Source organism: Polypterus senegalus, chromosome 14 (assembly GCF_016835505.1).
Source record: "Polypterus senegalus isolate Bchr_013 chromosome 14, ASM1683550v1, whole genome shotgun sequence".
Lineage (NCBI taxonomy): Eukaryota > Metazoa > Chordata > Cladistia > Polypteriformes > Polypteridae > Polypterus > Polypterus senegalus.
Window position 1 is genome coordinate 79,825,917 of NC_053167.1, and position 12,324 is coordinate 79,838,240.

The following is a 12,324-nucleotide window of genomic DNA, read 5'->3' on the forward strand; positions in this document are numbered from 1 at the left end:
CCATGCCTTTGGAGCCCTGGACCTCGGCACTTCCGCCACACCCAGAAGGGCCGGGGGGGAAGAAGACTGGGAAACCCGGAGTGCTTCCGGGTACGCAGCCAGCACTTCCGCCACACTGGGGCGTGTCGGTGGGAAATTGGCGGGAAGCACCTGGAGCACATCTGGGTGTGTATAAAAGGGGGCCGCCTTCCTTCATACGATGGCGAGAGTCGGGAGTGGAGTGGACGGAGCTCTGGAGGAGAGAAAGAGATGGCCTGAAGAAGTGAGGCACTGTGTTGTGGCCAGGACTTTTGGGGACTTTAGGGTTTGTGTGGCACTTTTGTCAATATGGCACTTCGTAATAAACATGTTGTGGGTGACATTGACATGTCTGCCTGTCTGTGGCCGGGCCAGCTTCCACAATGTTTAATGCACAGAAAATTATGGTGACAAGTGATCAGTTAAAGTAGCTTCCTGAATATCTGACCCACAAAAAGTACTTTCTGGAGGAAAAATGATGAATTAAAATGCTCTTGCTCCCAAGATACATGGACTCATATGGGAATTCTTTTATTTGTGTTGCATTTTGTTCAGTGTTAAAATAAAGTGGAGATGCAGTTGATGAGGAGTAGGGCCTTCCCTGAAAATCTGGCATAAGCAACAGCCATGAAGAAACATTTTTTGCCAGTGTTGTTAATATTATAATGCCCGTCCCACCCAAATTGTCCAGTGAGATTAAAAACACAAATGTAAAGGTGAGCACTAATTTGAGTCCAGGAGTAAAATGTAACAAATCCTTCTCCCCTGTGAGCCGCTGCCCCCCAAATGATCTGTGCATGCCGCAGGTCCAAGTCATACAGTGCAGGGCTGTTACAGCACAGTAAACAGAAGGGATCGAAGTCAAAAAAGCCAGCGTGAGTACGTGGGGCTTTAGTCTGGATTTGGATGTCAACACAGAAAAGGAGCATCCTGGGAAAAAAAAATTCAGATAGAAGGAAGCACCGATTTACTGAAATAGCACCGGGGCATGATACTTTACTTGATTTTGCTTCAGTTTTTTCTAGTACTTTATTCTATTTCTGACAGCTGTGTCTATTCACCATACGTTTGCTATTTCTTGGACTCCCTTTTTGTTATTATCCTTAGCTAAACAATTTCTGATAATCATAGCTACAGGTGTTATTGTACTTAATTTTCATGGGTGGGTCTGCTTTTCACAGCCTCGGTCTTGGGCACTTGTCCAGGCAATCTCCCCTGAATGTCCCCTAACTGCTGCTCCCCTCCCAGTGAATGTATCTTGAAGATTTGTTCGAAGCAAAACCAGCTAAAGAAAATAGGAGAATATAATGGTGTATTTCTCTCTGTGGTGTTTGCTTTGGGCTGGGCAGCTTCTCAACTGTTGAGTATGTAAGTTAGGTGCTATATTGCGCCCGACCCGGCACAGACTTGACACAGGAGGCACGTATAAAATAAAAAGTTTTATTTTTCTTCAGCTGGAGGGCACATCTTCCCCATAATCCCCCCAGCCACAACACAGTCCCAAGCACTGAACACTGAACACTGAATTTTGAGTTTTCATTACCTGTAAGCCATAATCAGCAAAATGAAAAGAAATTAACACTTGAATATATCACTCTGTGTGTAATGAATCTATATAATATATGAGTTTCACTTTTTCTATTGAATTACTGAAATGAATTAACTTTCCGACAATATTCTAATTTACTGAGATGCACTTGTATACGTCTGTGTATGTATTGTTTTTTGATATTATTTCCCCCACCTAATTTTAGATTTGTCTACATTTTTGCTCTCGCTTGCCTTTTCAACCTCACTAACTTACCCTAAACGTTGTCAATTAGGTTCTCTAGTGCTGCATTAACTTAACCTGCGAGTCCGCTAGCCAGCATCTTCCTCCAACCTTTTCCTGTGTAGTTAGTCTGAATTTTGAAACTGTATCTCTAGAGCTCCCTTTTGTGCTTCTCATTGGGTCACCTTTTTGGCTTTTTGGGTTTTACCTGTCTTTGAAATCTAAATCTGTATTGAAATACAGTATATTTGATTAACTATTGCCAAGTGTATAGTCCAAGCACCTAATTAATTAATGGAAATTGTGTTGGATTTAAAGAATTATTTTGACTACAGACTGGATAATATATATTTATGAAGAAAGGTTTTAAATCCTTCCAAGGCTTTTGATTCCAAAATGTCCTGTAAGGTTTTTGTCACCCAGAAGTAGATAGTAGCACATTACATTTACTCCATTATTTGTACTTAAGTGCATATCTAGAAAAAGGGGCACTTTTTGAGTAGTTTTAGGTAACTTTTTTACTTTTACTTGAGTACATTGAAAGAAAAAAAATGACTACTATTCTGTTACATTTCTATCACTATTATTACTGTTGCTTTAGAAGTGTTTCACATGTAATGTTTTAACTTCCTCTCCTTAGTGCTAGTCAAGTATCATCTGCTACAAAGAAGACACTACAACTCCTTACCATCAGCTAGCTTGTTCTGTGGCTGTCATTAGTCATGTGGGCTCTCCATCACAGAGCCAATAGTGAAGCCTCATCCCTTTCTGATGACTTATTCCGTGGATTTCATTGGCCATGATTGTCTGTCAGTCACAGATGTCCCTGTAGTAGTTCCCAAGTCTCGGCTTTGACAACAAAAGGTGCTGAAAAGCATCCAGGTAAGTAGTTAGAAAAGCAGAGCCATCGAGGAGATATCAAACAGCTTGAAATTTAACAATAACCAAGTTTCACAAGAGAAACCCACGACTTCTGGGTTTGTCTGTCCTACCAAAAATGTTGATTTTTTATTTTTTTATTTTTCCTTTATAGATACACAGTCCTGAGAACTATGTGACAGATGTGATCAACACATAAACCCTAGAAAAAGAAGAAAAGTGTCATTTTGAAAATGCTAAAAGAATGAGGGGGCTTTCCCAGTTCAACATTTAATCCGACACCCGCACAGTCACAAGGCAGGCTTGTTGTGTGTTTCTGTATTTAAACCACTAGGTGGGGATAGAGAGCCGTGCGAAACGTCGGAAAAAGACACCAAAGAAATGAAAGAGCCCGGGCGCTGGAGGGGTTAGTATGACAACCACGTGCTCATGGTGTCTGATTAGATCTTTCATTTTTGGGAGTCTTTTCATTCTACCTCCAGTAAACCTAATACTTTAGGGTAGAGACATTTGTCTTATATTGTTTTTGCCTCTCATATATTATATGCACAAAATAAAATATTTCATCTGTTATCACAAATTCACACCTGGGCCCCTACCTGCAGTTCCTGAAGTGTTCCCTGTCTTGGCAATTCTCTTCCTGATCATTATCTAAACCACATACATTTTTCTCACTTCCTTTTATCTATGAAAGTGCCACACTGCATCTTTGACTCCATTTTTTCTTGGTGGTTTTACTTGCACAAGCTTTGTATTTAAAAAAAGCTGCAAACTTCTATGGTCATTTGTTTATCTTTCATAAGCCCATGCGTTCATTTCTTAACACAAACTCTTTTTGCTAAAGCCCACAGATTACAATGAGATGTTTCAGTGCCACCTTTTCATTGTGAAGCACGATGTACTGTAATTTAACTTGTTCAAACTTAGTGAACTTAATGTCTTGCTGATGACATTGTGATCTGTAGCGATAGTAAGGAGCAGGTTGAAGAGACCCTAGAGAGGTGGAGACATGTTCTAGAGAAGAGAGGAATGAAGGTCAGTAGGAACAAGACAGAATACGTGTGTGTGAATGAGAGGGAGATCAGTGGAATGGGGAGGATGCAGGGAGTAGAGTTATGGAAGGTGGATAAGTTTAAATACGTGGGATCAACAGTACAGAGTAATGGAGATTGTGGAAGAGAGGTGAAAATGCAGGGTGGAATGGGTGGAGAAGAGTGCCAGGAGTAATTTGTAACAAGAGTGAAAGGGAAGGTCTACAGGATGGTAATGAGACCAGCTATGTTATATGAGACGGTGGCACTGACCAGAAAGAAGGACACAGCTGGAGGTGGCAGAGATAAAGATGCTAAGATTTGCATTGGGTGTGACGAGGATGGGCAGGATTAGAAATGAGTATCTTAGATTGTCCATTCACAGTCAGAGAGGTGAGATTGCATTGGTTTGGACATGTGCAGAGGAGAGATGTTGGGTATATTGGGAGAAGAAGGCTAAGGATAGAGCTGCCGGGCAAGAGGAAAAGAGGAAGGCCTAAGAGAAGGTTTCTGGATGTGGTGAGAGAGGACATGCAGGAGATGGGTGTAACAGAACAAGATGCAGAGGACAGAAAGATATGGAAGAAGATGATCCACTGTGGCAACCCCTAACGGGAGCAGCCGAAAGAAGAAGAAGAAGAACACACTTTAACAATTGCTGTTTAGAATGAAAATGTCCAATAATAGAATAACAAGATACTCCAAAGCACCATCTTATGCCACCAGGTCATGGTACAGCAGAGCTACACGTGACCATTGTCAGGCATAACATAGCTATAGAAAAAATAGTGGAGACTATACAATAAAATAAACACAATATAGTGAGTCCAAATAATGATAACATTCTTAAACACGTTGAATTGAACATACAAAAAATCCATAAAATGAAGGAAATTAAATAGCTGGAAACTACAACAAAGACTGATTACAGAACTTGCCTATTTATTTACTGTATATATTGTGAAAAGGGCAGCCCCTGGGCACAGACAGACAGACACTGAATGTCCCAAAACACACGTTTATTAGTCTATAGATACAGAGGACAAGAAAATATGGAAGAAGAGGATCTGCTGTGGCAGCCCCTAACAGGAGCAACTGAAAGAAGAAGAAGAAGTGAACTTAATGTCTTGTAAGTTTAAAAAACTTTTTGTTGTGCCAATAATTAGTTAATTAAATTAATATGGAAACATTTATTCCAGATTTAATGAATCTAAAAATAATGATAAACAAGGAACAAATAAGCTGTTAAAAGCACGCAGGCTCTTTGCACTTCTTGGCCTCAAAAGGCTAATAAATGAGAGAGCAAACAACTTTTGAAAGCATTAATTCTATAACCACAGTGTCGCTCTTAAGAATGTTACAGTGCCAGCTATGTTACCTATCTAAGATGGGCTGAGATCTAAATAATCAAAATAGAACCTCAGCATTCAAAGTCTGCAGTGCACCATGCGATGCGTATGTCTCTGTTATATGCCACTAGCAAAATACCCGCACTTCGCAGTCGAGGAGTAGTGTGTTAAAGAAGTTTTGAAAAACAAAAGGAAACATTTTAAAAATGACATAACATGATTGTCAATTGTAATTGTCGTAGGCTTATTTTAGTATTGAGAGTGAATTTGATAATTGTAACAAAAAGGCCAGAGTCACCAGCAGGAAGATGTGAAGCAACACAAACAATAACAGGCTTGAAGCGGTGGAGTAAAGAAGAAGGGAGCAGTGAGCACGACGAACAGCTGAGGAAGGTAAGGAAGCGAGTGAGGATGCACATGAGCGCGGGATGTCGTTAATGTATTTAGGCAAGGAGCCAACCTCGTGGTAGGTGCGCAGACAGCGGCCGTGCAGAAAAAGGAAAGGGGACCAGGGGCAGCCCTTGCACGTCTCTGCCATGAAATAAATCATCTGTTAACAGAAATAAGGAATAAAACCACCAAAAGGAGAGGTCAGTCCCGAAAGTTCCTTGTGGCATAATGGTGAGAACTTCCAAAAAGAAGACGTTATGTTCGAAAGTTTGTTATGGGGCACGGTGCGAAATGAAACATACTTAACATTTGTAAGTACAGTGTAAAGGATGAGCATGGGAAATTTGGGCTTCTTACATATGTGAGGAGGGGTTTCCCCTATCTATATATACAGTTTAGGGGGTACACCCATTTCCCCCCCTTGGGTGTTGCAATAAGACATGAAACATACCTAACTTTTGTAAGTACACTGCAAGGAATGAGCACATGAAATTTCAGCTTCCCACCTATATGGAAAATGAGAGAATTAGTGATGAGTCAGTGAGGGCTTTGCCTTTTATATGTATAGATTCGGTATGGGATTCGTAAAAGCAGACTTAATGTTTGTGACGTGCTATCTTTTGGAATGACAGAGACACTTACCCTTTTATTATCATGTGTGCGCAAACTCGCTTCATTCCGGGGACAGATGGGGGTTCCTGGCTCATTGTGAAGGCATTTGCGAATGCGAGGGTCAGTCAGGTGCCTTATTATTGCCTCATGGGGGGAGCGGAGCGTTCACACCTGATCCATCCATCCTCTAAGCCTGCTTGTCTAGGGCTTCGGGCAGGTGGAGACTATCCTAGCAAGCAATGGATGCAGGCAAGCCCTGAACAGATGCCAGCCTATCGACGGGTGAACACACACACACGCATGCGTAAGGGGATGATTTCTTTGAACTGTGGGAGGAAACTGGAGCAAACCTAAGTGGAACCCCATTCAAACTCCACGGAGGGGAGCACCTGGGACACGACCCCAAGACAACAGCTTACTATGAGACAGCAGTGCTACTGCAGCATCACCGTGTACCTGTTTTGCTGATTAACATATTTACATTAAATGTGGCTTTCAAAATTGAGGAAAAAACATTCTTTATTTTAGACCTACTTTAGTAACTAAGTGCATCCGTGGGTCAGGGGTGGGAGAGTGACGGCAGTCCTGTTAGTAATACCTCAAGTTGACATTCACAGAGCTTGTGTTCTCTATTTGGTTTGAAAGTAAAGATGTCACTCAGGAACATGGCCAAATTCATATGGTGATTAGGTCATGAATATTCAAAAAAGGTGGGTTTTAGCCCATTTATGGTTAACGGGGGAGGTTACAGGGAGTAGCAAAAAGCATGTGTATGAGTGTGTAAATTTAAGTAGATCTGAGATTTATAAAGAGCTTGGCATGGGACCTGGCATACATACTATTTTTTTTTTTGTGTGCGTACACTATTTTCACCTTCCTAGCGTAAGTAAAATTTTGAGATGAGTCCGGCTGCAGGAACTCTGCTGGACAGCCAATTAGACTGCAGGTTTTCTCCCAACTCCAACAGAGTCCAACAGAATGTAATTACAGACCACAGTACCTATGAGGTCAGTCACGTAACGCCACATCATCATAAAACGCCCTCAACGTCAGGCACTAAGCGCCCATCGCATGCCCTGTTACACAATGGTTAAGATTAGGGATGTGGGATGGCTACCTGACTCAAAGGGCCCCCTCAACCCTAATCTTAACCATACTGTAACCAGGTGTTATCACTGACGTATAATATACAGCGACAGCCTCCTCAATGGCATTCAGCTCTAGAGGTCTGCAGTTAGAGTCTATTGAAAATTTTAGTATGGAATCTAAGCAAAGGTTTTATTAATGAGGCCCCTGGTTTCTAGCATGTTGCACTTAATGTATTATTTGTTTCAGTAGGCTTACAAGGAGTGCACTGAAACAGACACCCATTATTGTCTGGTGATTTCTCCATCTTCAGACTTTTGATATTCACAAGCTCAGAATGTCTTTGGCTTTATCAGACTCACATGAAGCCCAATTTGTGCCAGTGCTCCAATAGTTTAAGTTCTTCCATTTCAGTATTTTTTGAAAAATTTTAATGGATGTAACTTATAAGCCTTATGCACGACATGCAATATATGATTTTTGTTTGTATTTTTTTAATTAGTCAAAGAGTGTCCTTCTGGTACTACAGTATATACACTTTGAGTTGGATGAAAAATCCATACATCATAAAGAAGGCAGAAACCTCTTTGACGATCTTGTTAAACCTCTCACACTGAAGAAGGACTTTGCAATTTCATTTTGAAAATGAATATATTGAGAAGAATTTGGCTAAGATGAGCAGAATTTTAGACGGAAAACTCTTCCAACTAACCTGTCAGGCAATAATAAAGTTTAATGGCCTACATGTCAAAATGGCAATCTCAGTGTGTGACAATCACACCATTGATAACTGATGTCCTGAGCCATCTGCATTTTTTGCCTTTCTTTGGATCCTTCAACCTGAAAAAGTCTAAGAAGTCAGAAAATGTCAGCACAAAATTGTGATGCTTAAAAAGGCGTAAATAAATAGTATAGACCCAAATATCAGAACAGATAAAATTCTAGACTTGAAATATCAGAACATAATCAGTACATCATGGAGTGACTGTGCTGCCACAGCAAGATTGAAGTATGACATTTAAACAATTCCAGTTTTAGTAGTATCATAGAAATCCAACAGGAGATGAGGCTGATTTCAGATTCAAATGACAACGTTAATTCAGCTTTATACCATATCTTCCTGGCCGTTCAGGGGCAACTCAGCGACAGACAACTTGTTGAAAACACAAGTGGGTGACAGACAACTTGGCGAAAAGACAACTCGGCGAAAGACAACTCGGCAAAATCACTTACCAGTCAGGTAATAGTTAGGTTCAAAAAGATTTTTTAATGATATTTAAATGACAACGTAGGGTGCTGGAAAATCCACAGAATCACCTGCTTTATGAGAATCCCAATATGTTGAGTTTAAAGATATTCCCTAAGCCATACTCACAGGTCACCTTTAGTATTCTAAATATCGTAATTATACGATTACAATCAATACAATGTGTATAAAGGATTAGCAATTTTGGTTGCGGAAGATAATGTAAGATAGAGTTTCTTCCATCTGCAGAATAAAGTTTGTTCATCAATTATATAAATTTATTTTCAACATTTGAAATGACGTTGTCATTTAAATATAATTAAAAAATCTCTTTGAACCTAACTATTACCTAACTGGTAAAGGATGTCGCCAAGTTGTTTCTTCGCCGAGTTGTCTTTTTGTCAGGTTGTCTTTTCGCCGAGCTGACTGTTGCCCAGTTTCCACCCTTCCTGGCATGACTTCATCTTGACCAATGAGCTTCTCTTCTTCCTCTTGGAATATGCCACAAACATTTATAAATTGCATTTCTTCAAGGGTTTGCTTCCTCATTTTTGCCTTCTGGTCATGCTGTCCTGTTGTTTTACATTGGATATGAACCTACACAGGTTGTACTTTGGTAACCCAGCTTTGTAAGGCACAAAATGAGGCAGGCACTGGAAATAGAAATACCAATATGTGTGAACCTGGAAGTAAATGAACAAATTCAGAAAAACAGAATTTCTGAGAAAAGCGTCTTCCTTCATTTGCCCAGCTTAGGACATTTTCAGCTCTCTCAACACTGTGTTTGTTTGCACATAAAAATATGACCTTGATTTCTTCATTCCCAAAATAAACAAATAAATAAATGATTTGCTCCCTCACAATGCTTAGACAAAACACACTTAAATACAGGAATATATGAAAATATGCATTAAATGAACTGTATTTTACATTTTGTGTTCAAATGTAATGGCCAGTTGTTAATATAACAGCCACTTTGCAGCCGAGACGTGACTCCTACAGATTTCTAACGTGGCTAACTCACTTGTGAAGGCTTCTGTTTTTACCATTCACCCCATCACCCAGCCACCACACCCGTTTCTTCTCTGTCAGTTCTCTACACGGACGTTTATCTCAAAAAAGGGGATCTAAGACTGAGAACTTATCAGAAATGCAGAAGTTCAGATAAGTGTGAAGCTGTAATTATTTCACAAGTTGTAAAATGAAAGCTGATCACCTGTTACTATTTTTAAACGCTAAATGAAATGATATTCATTATCAGCAACATAGTTGATAACCAAGGGTTTCATAAAGATATTTATGCTCACATAGTAGAGATAGCAGGGAATTAGCCATTTTTATGCTGTTTGCATTCAGACAAAAAAAAAAACAAACAAACAATTGGACAGAACGCTTCACTGTTCTATGATCATTATTATTCACAAGCAATTTCTAACCTTAACATCTGCAGTATGTTAACAGTGGTCAGCATATGTTCATGATGCTTAATCGGCAAGCAAAAGGGCAACTGATAAACAGTTTGTATTTTGCACTAATCTGAGCAAATTTCACAATATATATACTATACTATATATACTACGCTTTGCTCATATATATATATATGTGTATATATATATATATTATATATAAAAAATCTTTCAACACAACGAGACTTTTTGGAAACAAGAATTTTGGCAGAGAGATTTTTTCAACTCCTGCAAGACAAGACTTTTGCCTTGAATTTTTTTTTCAAGTCATGGCCTCCTCTCAAACATTTTAAAACAAGACCACGGCCCTCTCACCTCTCATTTGTGTGTATGCTTTTGTCAGACACACTTCCTGCGCTCTCAGCTCTTATACATTTTAACGTTTTCCGCACTTTAAGTTCCCAATTAAAGAATTATGTCAAAATCTTACTGAAAAAATTCATCATGAAGGGTTATCAACATAAAAAATGAGTACATACGCAATCCTAGTACTGAGAAACAAGGAAGTCAAACAAATTAATGCCAAAAATGTCGATCGGTTACACGGCAAATTGATTAGATGTGTCCAAAAAATGTTGAACAGTTACGTGGCAAATTGATTAAATGCGTATCAGTAGACTATGCTGAAACAGTTGGTGGTGATCATGCGGAAGATGAAAACAACAACTTCACAAAGAATACCTATAACCATTAACAACGTCCCACCCTCCACCACACAAATTACTGTAGAAAAACAAAATGTATCCACGAATGGTAATGCAGTACATTTTCCGTGGATAATATTAGACAACAAAGGAGATCTTGATATGCCATCTGTATTAAAATATTAACAGTTTCCGGTTAGAAAAGCTTTTGCAAAGACAATTAACAAATCTCAGAGCCAAACATTCGAAAAAGTCATTTTATTTGATAGTGAGAAAAAAACTAAGTCAATCACAGGCAGCTATATGTTATGTTGCTGCATATGTAACAATTCCCATGATATTAAAAATCTGTTTAAATTGTACATCCACATCCCCATACGCGAGCAGCAGAACTGCAAAGAGGCTAATGATTAGTACAGGCCAGGGGGTTGGTGAGCGAAGTGAGCAGAGGGCAAGGCCCCCTAGTGTGTAATATATATATATATATATATATATATATATATATATATATTGTGGAGATAACCTGGACACAGATAGGCAGGACACCAATTTGCCACATACAACACAGTTTATTTGCAATAAAGCACAATGTGCACAAATCACCAACACAACAGAATTCAGTCCCTTCTTGCCGCCAGTCCTTCTCCCTCCACTCCTCCTCCCGACTCTGGTGGTGACCGGCCCCTTGTTATGGGGCACCCAAGTAGACTCCAGGTGCCCAATGAGCTTCTTCCGGCCACACCCAGAACAAATAAGGCCCTGGAAATGTTCATGCACCCCCTGGTGGTGGCCACAGGTTCCAGCAGGGTTGAGCTCCCATGCCCATGACCTGTGGCCCCACTGGAAACCAAGAGTGCTGCCCATTGTTATCCCGGGGGAGAAACTGTCCTAGAAATATTCTCTCCTCCAGTCCTTCCACACTCTGGGAGTCCTGGCTGGGTAAGGGTTCCGGCCACCTGCCACAATATATAGCAGTTTTAAAGATGTTAAGAGGCTGCCTGAAGATTTGTTAATTTTATTATGGGATGCCAGAAACACACCCAGCCTTGACCCAGTATGCACACATTCACACAAAGAGACATCTACTTTATAAAGAGGCTCAATGAACTGATAATAGTATATATTAAACAAAAAATGAAGGCAAAAAAACTAAATATTATTATACAAACAACATGTATACAAAAGTCCCCTCCAATTCCTGATGGTGGTAATAATTTACAAACACTGCACAAATGAACACTATGAACTATAATAAACAGTCAACACTTACGTCACAGTCCAATACAACAGGTGAGTATGATGGAGAGAATGAAATGAGATACCAAGTGAACAGTTTCTTGAATGTTATGAAAGTTTTGCCCTACTGTGTTCCAAGGGTTGGGAGAAGAATCATAGAAGTTGGGAGTGCTCGCCGAACACAGACGTTTACCAACCCTGATGAAATCTCATAAATGTACAGGCACATAAATCCAGAATGAAACTGAATTCCAATGGTGGTTGTATTCCGCAGGCAGGGTGAGAAGCATAGAAACAAATGAACACAAATGATTGTCATCCTCTTGGCAGCTTTATGGCTCCATTTTTAAAGAGAATGCCTAATTATCTTTCTTCCCAGCAACTCCCAAACCATTCTGAAGCAGCTCAATGGTGTAGTACTACCAGGACTGCTGGGAATTGTAGGCCATATAAGTACCACTAATAAATAAATAAATATAAATATATTTATAATATATATATACAGTATATATATATATATATATAAATATATACATTGGGACACATACTATCTAAACATTATTTAATAATATAACTTAATGTTTCGGTTTATGCAT